Raw genomic sequence first — 11,995 nt, forward strand, 5'->3', positions numbered from 1 at the left:
CTTCTCTTTTCTTGCCTCTCTATTTCCTTTTTTTAACGTCTTGACGGCTAGGGTTTTTTTTACCATCGCTAATATAAAGGTATCACTTTAACCTAAAAGCAAATCTGAGCAGAAAAGACAAAGGCCTCTAAAAACAAATATTTGACTCAATCTATAACAATCTCCCACTTGAAGACAAATATACGAAGCACCAAGCAACTTTGTATCCATCTTCAAAAATAGTAGTTGAAAAAACTTATGCCTCTACGATACTCCTCATCAATCAACATGGAGTAATACCAATGGTAGTAGTACAGAAAATATGCTTTCTCTCTCGTCTACTACCTTGGTCATCATGTCGTACTGGATTCTTCGAACCATCAATCTTTTGTAGCTTTAACTCATTATCTTTCAATGCTGACCTAATAAAGTGATAACGCTTTCTGATATGTCTAGTTCTTGAGTGATAAGCCGCATTCTTGCTATGCATTGCCCTGACTATTACTCCAAAGTGTACTAACCGGCTGTTTTCGATGTAACTCATTCATATAATCTTGTAACCACATGATTTCCTTTGGAGGCTTCATGATCGCCACATATTCTGCCTCCGTTGTTGATAAAGCCACTACTTTTTGCAATTGAGATACCCAACTCACTGCCATACCTACAATCAGAAGACATATCCAAAGGGTACTCTTACCACTATCTCGATCACACAGAATGATCTGTATCTACATAACCCGGCAACTCTAGAGATGTACCACCATAACAAAGTGAGTAATTGGAAGTACCTGCTAGATATCTCAATATCCATTTTACTGCATTCCAATGCTCTTCACTGGTTTCTGCATATATCGACTCACAACCCCACCGCATGTGCAATGTCTAGTCTCGTGCTCACCATGGCATACATCAAACTTCCTAATGCTGATGCATATGGAACTACCGTCATCTCATCTTTCAAAACCCGAGTGCCTCGGACACATATCCTTTGATAGTTTGGTAATTCACTAGGAGGAGTTAACCGGTTTTGCCTTGTCCATGTTAAACTTTAACACCCTGCTCACATAGTCTTCCGTGACAACCATAATTTTTATTTTTCCTGTCCCCGATGATTTTCATGCCTAAAATATTACCGACCTCTCCCAAGTCTTCATAGCAAACCTAATGATAACATCTTTTCACTTCTACAATTCTCTATATTGAAACTAGCCACCAGCATGTCATCCACATATAAAGAGAGATACACAATATCATCATCATCATACTTGCGTAAAAATAAACACGTTGATCAGACTCCACAAGCAGTAAATTCTTTTTTCTTGCATGAAAACCATCAAATTTTAGGTACCATTGCTGGAGCTTGTTTCAAGCCATAAGACATACCATGTGCTCCTTACCTTTGACTTCAAACCCTTAGGTTGTGCCATGTATAATTCTTCATCTAAGTCATCGTGTAAAAACATTGTTTTTAATGCCTAATTGCTCAAGATGAAGATCATCTACTACAACTATACTCAGTAGAACTCTAATTGATATCATTTTCACTACAGTGAAAATATCTCAGAATAATCGATCCCTTCTTTTTAGAAAAGCCCTTGACTACAAGTCTCGCCTTTGTATCTAATGTTACCATCTGCTTCATTCTTAACTCAACTCCATTTGTTTAATAAAACTTTTTACCTCGTGGGCAACTTGTCAACTCCCAAGTTTTGTTCAAGTGTAACGAACTCATCTCGTTCTCTTCATAGCACACTCCACCGCAAGTGAGACGGGGCCTACCTTTGCCTCATTGTAAGTCTCCGCTCTCCCGAATCTATATAAGACATGGCTCAAAACAAGATACGATGGATCAAAATTACCTTTGCTTTCTCACACGTGTAGACATTCTCAAGACAGTACTTCAGTAATGTTAGTCTACTCCAAATTATTGCGTTCCTCTTGAGCTACCTCTTCACCGATAATAGGCTCATCTTGAATCTCTCTTTCAAGTGTACTTTGATCTACTTGAAACATCTTCACTGCATTGTGTCTTAATTCAACATATTCTGGTTGTACTACTTCTCATGCTTTGTCTCTATCCGACGATCCTTGTACATCTTTTCTTCATGGAATACCACATTGCGACTGCGTATGACTTTGTTATTCTCATAATCCCAAAGCCTATAGCCATACTCGTCACCACCGTATCCGATAAAGACGCACTGGACTTAGCATCAGCTTTTTCCTATCCTCCATGTCAATCAAAGCATATGCAATACAACCAAACACCTTTAGATGTGAATAATTAATTTTTTACCTGACCACCGCTTGTGGTATTTCCATCCAACGCACTAGATGGACTTCGCTGATAAGATAAAACAGTGTATCAACGGTGGCAGCCCATAAGTGTAGAAGGGAGACCCACGTGTAGTCTCATGCATCTCGCACGTCTCTAGAATAGCCCCGCTCATTCTTTCTAGCTACACGCTCTCTTTGAGGAGTTCTAGGAGCAATCTTTAACCCATGTAGCCTTCTCGACTCAGATATTTTGCAAATTCCTTACTTGTGTATTCATCACCATTATCAGATTTAGAGCTTTAATCCGATAACCTGTCTCTTTTCTACCATGGTCTTCCACATTCTCGAACATCCCAAATACTTCGACTTTTTCTAAGAGCATAGCACTCAAATCTTCCTTGTTACATCATCAATGAATGTGACAAAATATCTCTACCACCATAAGAGAGTTCCTAAATAGGTCCTCATACATCGCATGAACAAACCCTAGCTTCTCGTCTTTTATTTTGTCGTACATTCACTGAAAACTACCAATGCCCGTTTTCCATAAATGCAACTCACAAAAATCTAACTCAACTTTTGTAAACCCGGAAGTAATTTCGAGTGTAACTGCTTTACACACTTTTTCACCAAGATGTCCTAAACGATAATGCCAAAGAGTAGACAAATTACCTCGTAGCCATTGTAGTTGCAATCATATCACTTAATATTGTCTTGGAGAAGGTAAAGTGTACATGTACGCTTTCCTTGCTACTACTTCGCCCGAGGTTATCTTCCACTCTCTCGCATCCAAAGGTTATTACCAAACCTTCTTAATCAAGTTTACTGGTTGAAATCAGATTTTCTTTAATTTCGAAATATGCCTAGTTTCACGCAAAACTAGATGTCCTCCACTGGGATGTTCACAAAGCCACGGTTCCTTTCCCAACAATGGGACATGTACGTTTCCCACAACCACTTGTCCGAAATCTCCACCGGCATAATCATCAAATGTCTTTTTGCGTAGATGCAATGAAAAGAAACACTAGAATCAATAAACCATTTATCTATTATCAAGTCAAACCCCGCAGACAAACACAAGTTATCTAGCAAAGATTCATCGCTAACCACATTAGCCTTGATTCTCATCTTGTCTTTTTTGTAGACTTCACACCGAAACCTCCGATGTCCGATTTTGTGACCAAACCAACACTCATCTTTTGCACCTATCTCTACCCTCTCGATTGTGATCCGCCACGCCCGCTGAAATTTCCTCTACTTTTACTTCTTCCACGGTTCTCCACCGCAAGCACCGTTGAAAATGTAGATACAGAAAATTATCTCCACTCCGAGACTTTCCTTCAGCATCTCTTCATCCATGATACTACTCACAGAATCATCAAGAGTTAAATCATCCTTCATGGTGCTCGATATTCCCTACACCGGCGGTATTGTAGCTCGGAAGAGAACATAAAATAATAAAGCATGAAGCTTCATATCTAAATTTATGCATGGGATTCTAATTGACCCATGACCTGCGTGAAACTATTAATATGCTCTACCACGTAACCTCTATTGGATAACTTCATATTAACTAGTTTCTTCAAAGAAAATACCCGATTTGATGTGGACGTTTCCATAAATATTCGTTAGAATATCCATGGCTTCTTTTGCGCTTTTGCTTTGCGATGTGTACTCGTCTTTTTTCGTCAACCCTAGACGAATCGCACCTAATGCCTTTCATCAAGAATTTTCCATCCGGCTTCGCTATCGATCCATCCGCCATCTCGTAAGCCCCAAACCCTCAAGTGGTGCATAGAGATCTTTTGACAAAGATAACTCTATTTGTAGTTTCCACCATCCGAAAGCCTCCCATGGAACTTATCGATTCTGATTTTATCTTCGCCATCATGTTTGCTTTCAATCGAACGTCACCGAAAATCTCGATGTTCTCGATTAGCCAACTCAAGCTCGATACACCACTTGTTAATAAATTGTATGTCGTATTCCACAAAATAACGCTTGCAAACAATTCACCGTACATAATATAGTAATAAAATACAGGAATCGATGAATATGCCAAAAATTTGTTATCGAAGTTCACCCAAACCTAGGCTACGTCTCCTCACAAGCAGAAGTACTTTCGCGAATCCACTCAGACTTAGAAAAGTTGGAATACAATGACGATCTTCTCTCAAGATCAGGGCATAAAGAGATTGAGAACCCCATCAAGAAAAAAACTCACTTTTCTTCTCTTCTTCTTTTCTTTGCCTCTATTTCCTTTTTTAGTATCTTGACAGCTAGGTTTTTTTTGCCATCGCTAATATAAAAGTATCACTTAACCTAAAAGCAAATTGATAGAAAAGACAAAAAAAGCCCTTAAAAACAAATATTTAATTTCATCTATAACATAAACAAAGTTCGTGGAAAATTATGGCATGCTAAAGTTCCGTGCCTGCTTTGCGCTATGGGCGGCTTCGAGTAATTGCTTTGGCTGAGCAATTTATTGGTGCTTGGGAGTCGCTTTCTAATCGCTTCACGCTTAGTTTAGTCAAGTCATGTGTTTCTGCGTGCTTCCTATTGTTTTCGTTTATTTGATAGGATCGCGAGTTCAACAATTTGAGTAACGCTTTGTTATCGATCGTAAGTATTTCAAGGTGAGTGGTGCTATCTCTTCTAAGAATTTATAAGCTCATATTTTTTAAATGATAAAGGATCGATATTTTATGAGTTATGAATAAGTATATTTGTTGTATAAAATTTAGATCGTGGGCATTACTATGCTTTGTATTTGAGAATAGTGTGAGAACTTTTGTGAAATATATATTATGTTTGATTAATGAAGTTGAAAAATATTACATGTTTTGGGTTTGTGAAACATTTTTACGAAAAGTTCGACTTTGGATGGTTTATGGAATGTTATATAAATACGATTTGTGATAAACTTTTGAAATGTATTTGATTTGATTTGATTTGTAAAATTGATTTATGAGACGAGTCTTGAAATATTTTAGAATGTTTTATGAAAAGTATTTTTGGCAAATGTTGAATTGTGAAATCTTTTGGTGAATATGAAAATGATTTAGGCTACATTTGGTAGTCGGGATAAAATTCTCGGATAGGGATATGATTTATCATATCCTATGTTTGGTGCTCACCGTGACAAGATAAAGTCGGATATAAGGGGGATATAGACAAAGTGATAAAATTATCCCATGGGAGGTGGGATAAAGGGTGGATAGGATTCCAATGTCCATAATAGGAAAGTTATTTTTCTCAAATAACAAACTTATTAAATTAACAAAATTGAAATTATATTTCAATATAAATAATATTTAAATTCTATTTTAAGAAATTAATAATAAAAAAATAAAATTATTTTTAATTAATCATATTTTTAATTTATATATTCAATTTTAATTATATCTTATAATAAACATTCAATATATAAATTAAATATTTATATTTATTATATATTTTAGGTATTTTTGTATTTTAGGTATGTTAGTACACTTACTATTTGATAAAATTTTTATTAAAACAATGATGAAAGGGAAAAAAAGAAATAATAAAGAAAATAATATAAAAAAGAGGAAAAAATAAAATAAAATAAATTAAGGAATAGTGTTATGAGATTTTCATCATCTCCATTTATGAACATTTAGGTTCATTTATAATAATATGCCATTTATATAAAATATATATATATGATATGATATAAATATATCCGACTTTAATACTGTGATCCACCAAACACAAATAGGATATAAAAATCCCAGGATTTCATATCCTATCCTATCCAATCCTATTCCGATTAGAAATCCCTGACGACCAAACGTAGCTTTCGACATTTATGGATTTGGTTTATGTATTGTGGATAGTGTTGTTCGGATTGGTATTAAAGCTCAACATCGTTGTGAGCCCAAAGGAAGGGCTTGTAGGTATGCACATACTAGTCTAGAATATCTTTGTAGGAGAAATACAAACCATAATAGGTGAAGACCTTGCTAAGAGGGGAATCTTCTGGCCACTGTCTCAGCGTTGTATCGTGACCATGGTTTGATATTGAGCAATGAATTGTCAATGGAATGGACCATTGACATGATATGAGTTTAATCGATGGAATGGACCATTGATGTATAATTTGAGATTAGTCGTTGGAATGGACCATCGATGTGTAATTTCATTAGACTGCTGATATGTGGCATGAGATTAACCAATTGAATGGACCATTGGCACGTGAATTAATGAGATTAATCAATGGATTAGACCATTGATGGTTATTTTGATATTATTGTGAAATGATTATTTCTGATATTTAAGCATATGTACTATTCTTTTAGTTTATGTTTGTTATATCGTAGATTTGAGTTAAGAGAGTTGTGGTTTGATTTATAAATATGCATAGTGAGTACTCGATCCGCTTAGAAAAAATGCACTATTCAATAAGTTGAGATTGCTCACCCTCTATTTGCCAATCTTTTCAGATCCCCAGCTAACGATGAGAACAAAGCAATATCGATTTGAGTGAGACTTTTAGAGTTGGATTTTGGGAGCTTTGGGGCAGCGTTTTTCAAATGGAAGGACGGCCTTGTCATCCCCATTCATGATGGTTTTGGAGTGGACAGTAAACCCAATGCATGTGTGCTAAAGAGCATGCCTGACAAGTTCAACCTTAGGAGACTTTGGAGGTAAATTACAATATTTGAATAAATGATACTAACTTGTCATCTATAATTAATTAATTAATTATTGAGGTTACTATTTTCAAATTATGATTATGGACTATATAATCAAGCTATGTCCATAAAGATAAGTTATTGGTTATAAATGAAAACGGTTCCTAATGATTAAATATAAATTATGATTCACATTACGAGACCGCTTCTCAACCCTAAGTGCACTCTTTTTCATGTCTAGTCCTACATGAGATAGAAATACATAGATAACATTTTTTTAATTCAACTTTATCTAATACTAGCATGTAATCTTGCACACTGAGATACTTTAATTCTCCAAAAAGAAGTGCAACTTTTATAGAACTAAAAACTTGTTCATACTTCATATGTAAGCAACGGTCGCTTAGCATAGGCACCTGATGATATACATTACGATAATCAAAAATTAATTAGCTAACATTAGTCATGTGTTTCGAGATTTCGGTTTCCAAATCCCTATAGATCTTTGTATACCGTGATTTCTGTTTTTTGACACTGTATTGTTGTTTCCACGTTCAACAAACCTATATCTAGATTGAGCCTATATTATTCTGCTCAAGTCCTTGCCTCCAATTTGTTATCTATGTTCCAGGAAACCAGGAAAAGATAACGAAACAATGGGACATGTCTAGCTGCAACAAAATAGCACCAAATTACATGTCTTGTTCAATTGAAATGGACAACTGGGCAGTTTTACTTTAAATGACCTAATCAGTAACCCAACCCTGTCCCAGAGCTCAAAAATAACGACGAGAATGTACCGAACAGCGTAATTCTTCCTGGAGATTGCGTCGGGCCGAGGCCACATGAACAAATTCCTTGACAGCAATAGGAATGAGCTTTGCTGACGTTCAAAGCCTGAGCATGAAGAGAAACAAAATATCCTGACTCCTGAAGAGCTACGACTTCTTTTGGTAAACCTCAGATTGCTAACAAAATTGAGGATTAGCCATCGAAATCGAAAAACCGTTCTCCTTAAAGAAAATGTAATCACAAACATCTCAATTTAGAAGTTGATGCACCCAATGATAGATACGTACGAATATTCCAAAGAGCTTACAAGAAAACACAACACCTAGTTACTACCTGGGTACAATGGAAAAGAACATTCAAATTCTAAAGCCCAAGATTAATCCCTAAGAAGTACAGATCAAGATCCTATCATATGAAATCCAAACAACATAACAAATAAATTCAAGCATTCGGTAGTATTCTATTGACACTGGCAGCTTCTATTGATTCTAGTACTTCCAATGACTTCAGACATGGAAGGGCGCAGCTTACGAGTTGATTGAGGCATATTAAAGCTAGTTGTGCTATTTGAATGCAAATTCTTCACAATGTTCACCCTTCAATCTCGAGTCCATTATAGTACTCAGTTTTCCTCACTGTGTAAGTGTGGTAGGGCCCACTTCACTAAAGTAGCTAAAGAAGCCTGCTGGAGACCGGGTTACACGCCCTCAAACCTGTTAGTATCTCAAGCAGCACAACGCCGAAACTATAAACAAACATCACTTACAGTCAGATGCCCTGTAAAATCCAAGAGTCATATGTGATGTTGCAGCGAAACGTGGGAAAATAACTTCCCATAATACTGTCAAAATTCAAGATCGAGCAACAGTCAGCACTAAGTCACCAAAAGCACTTACAATGGAAAAATTACCGGTTATTTTGTATTCAGGTGCAGCATAGCTATCGGTACCAATAAACTGTGTTGAAACATGTGTCTTGTCGTCTAGAGGACCAGACTCACCAATCCAAAGTCCGAGAGTTTGGCCGTGTAAGACTGCAGAAGAACTGACAGTGGATTAGACTCGGTTTCCAGCCTATATATCAATTGCAAACTCTAGTAAATCTAGCAAAAACAAAATGGAGATATCTAAAAGCAACTGGGGACTGGTTAAGGGTCTTGTCTCGGGTTCAACTTAACATCAAATCTAAGAATGATAAATTTGGCAATCGACTATAACCTCGTCCATCAGTTGAGCAAAGGCAAACATGGGATCTCCGCTCGCTATTATGACTTTTTCTCCTGATTAGAGGACAAAATATCAGGTCTTCAAAGGGAGATACGAGGCATATCAACGTTATCATTATCCTTCTCCAAAGAATTTGACTAGAATGATGGCCAGATTTCATATGAATTTTGTGATACAGGACCATAATCATTATAAGAAGGATAAATAATAACCCCATCTAGCAAAATATTTGCACTTTTAAAATCCCTGTGTATCATGTTAGAACTGTGCAAGAAGGCCAAGCCTTTGCAGCTCCAACTGCAATCTTGAGGCGTACATCCCATGAAAGATGATTCGTAGAGCCCTCTGTACCAGAGTAAATGACAATGTAAAATGTAAGTAATTTCTTAAAAGCAAATACGTGTTCAAACCAGCCTGAAATTTGAAATTAGCACAGTGTATCGACTATGACTATAAACTGATCAAGAAGATATGCTAAACAATTTGCATCCTTATGAGACTTTTCCAAATTTACAGAGTGGTTAGACCACTTACTTCCGAATAGCTGGTTTTCCAAACTGCCCATTGGCATGAACTCATAAACAAGAGCTAAATTTTCATACTGTCAGTGACAAAATCCCAGAGAATGAAAAGGTTAGGGGTGAGATATCCTTCCAATAAAGGCTATCTCCCTGCACCGAAAAATAAGCAAAAGAGTCTCACGCGTGGGTCGTAGTAAAAGATATGAAAGAAATGTAAGCCCCCACACTAAACCAGGTAGATGTTTTTCTCCTTAAGCTTCAAATGGTCAAAGAAACGAAACAATCACAATGGAAAAAGTGATATCAAAACAAAAGGTACATAATGGGAACTAAGACCTAATTTCCAATGAAATGTTCAGTTTAACTAGTAGTTTGTAGGGGTGAGCGTCAACCCGGGACCGACTCCTAGACTGCCCAACTTGCCGGTCCGGGTCCGATTCTCCGTGGAGACTAGGTCGGTCATTGGTCCTAGAATTTTTGGATCAGCACTGTGCGGATCGGTCCTCAATCCTAAGAGTCCTGGGTCGGTCCAACCCGACTACATATATATAATTTTTTTTATAGAGAAAACCCTAAAATAAACGGCATCAACATTAAACAACTATTTAGTAAAGAGTTTAAGTAATTTTATATTATTTTTTAACAACTTAGGTTTTTAATATCTTTTACGACGTTAATAGTCATAATTTACGAATGAGGAAAATATTTTTGTGAGAAATCCTCACGGTGTTCAAAAAGGCACCTTATGGCATCCTCTTTTAGTATTCGTTCTCTTGTCTTATTTGTCCTCTTAGTTTTCATTTTCAAAATCGAAAAAAACAATTTCTCCGCTCGCCATTCGACACTCGCCTCGCTCACTTTAGGACACTCGTGCCTCTCGCCGCTCGATGCTCGCTGGTTTATTGCTCGCTCGATATTCGATGCTCATTATGTTCCGACGCTCACTCCACTCGACCCTCATCGCTTGCCTTTCTTAACTGACCTCGTTCATCATTGAACCCATTGGGTCGGTACAATCCCCGGTTGTCCTTTCAAGGAGTACAAAAAATGAAATAAAAAATTATTTGTTGGTCTTGGATTGACCTTAAAACCGGATCGAACCTATTGGGTCGATCCGGTCCTCAATCGTTTTTTAAAGAGTACAAAAATGAAATTAAAAATTATCGGTTGGTTCTGGTTGACCTCGAATCGGACCGAATCCATTGTTGATCCGGTCCTCGGTCCTAAGCCCAATAGGGTCAATCCTCGATCCCAAAAATTGAGAACCAAGATCTTGTGCGGGTTGGTCCTAGGGTTAAAGAGTGGACTAGTCCAATGGGACCATGCTCACCCCTAGTAGTTTTGATTGAAGACTCATGGTCATTGTGTATCCTGTAATATAAAATACATATCAATATTGGTAAAATGTACTTCAAGTCATACCAGCTCGTAGAAAATATCTAGTTCGCATGAACCAGAGGTAGCTATGTAGAATCATTGGAATTTGCGACTGAAAACCGTTTATAATTTATGACCAAACCGATGACTTTATCTTGCAAGGGTGTGTGTCCACCCTATATGGTTTGATTGCAATTTGTTTCAGTTCTTGAATATAGAAGCAGAATTCGCTCGAAGGAAGAAGAAAACAAGTTCACTATGAAAGAACCGCATTGCATTAGTCAAACAAGGTTAGAAAGATGAAGTTGCCTAGGGGCTATGATCACATCGAAAAGGTTGATCATTACATGGATGGAAGACTACTGAACTTATATTTGCGCAATTTCTTCATTCCTTGCAATCGAATCGCACTTACTAGGTTCTTCCAATAGTTAGCATCATACAAGCCAATTACACACGCGGCATGGGTTTACTAAGTCAATTACAAAATATAAGAAATGCAAAAAGAAAGTTCATCACCGCTAACTAAATGGAGCCCTAAAATGTATTTTGCCGAGGACCATAGTCACCAAATAATCTCAAGAACAAAACCAAAAGCGCATTTTCAATTGTAAATAATCGTTGATCTTTCCTTTCTATCGGAATGATTGAAGCAAAATCGCTTCTTAGATTCTTTTTTACTTCATTTAAATTCAAATAATGCGCATTATGTCCACTCAAGTGGGGGGTTAGAGAACTGAAAACTGCACGAAGATCGTGAACATACGTTTAGGTAATATCACCACACAATTAACACTACTTAGTCAGGCACCAACAATAGTGTTGCTGTCGCCCACTGCCATCAATTTGCACCCTAACAATGCCGATAAGGCAATCAATGAACTCTCAGAATTATCTGATCTCTCTATAACCAAAATCAGATGCAATACTACAAGCGCCCTTTCGAAACAAAATTGGAAGGCAAGGCCACCGCTTATAGAAATCCTGGGTTAATCAACTTCAAATACATTTGGATTTTGCGTTTATATAGCCATATAAATTCAGGTTGTCTAGTATTTCTGCTTCTACCATTTTTCACAACAAGGATATTTATTGACATAACTGAGTTGGGCATGACAAGCTCCCATCGGTAAAAGTACCAAAAAGTCTTAAACCAATTCAT

At 36.9% G+C, this 11,995-nt stretch overlaps 1 pseudogene; it reads right to left on the reverse strand.

Annotated features, from left to right (window-relative positions):
- LOC104417629 overlaps positions 1 to 9,563 on the reverse strand; it is a 34,367-nt pseudogene extending 24,804 nt beyond the window's left edge.
- Between the last annotated feature and the right edge of the window lie 2,432 nt (positions 9,564 to 11,995).

This window comes from Eucalyptus grandis, chromosome 8, assembly GCF_016545825.1.
Source record: "Eucalyptus grandis isolate ANBG69807.140 chromosome 8, ASM1654582v1, whole genome shotgun sequence".
Taxonomy (NCBI): domain Eukaryota; kingdom Viridiplantae; phylum Streptophyta; class Magnoliopsida; order Myrtales; family Myrtaceae; genus Eucalyptus; species Eucalyptus grandis.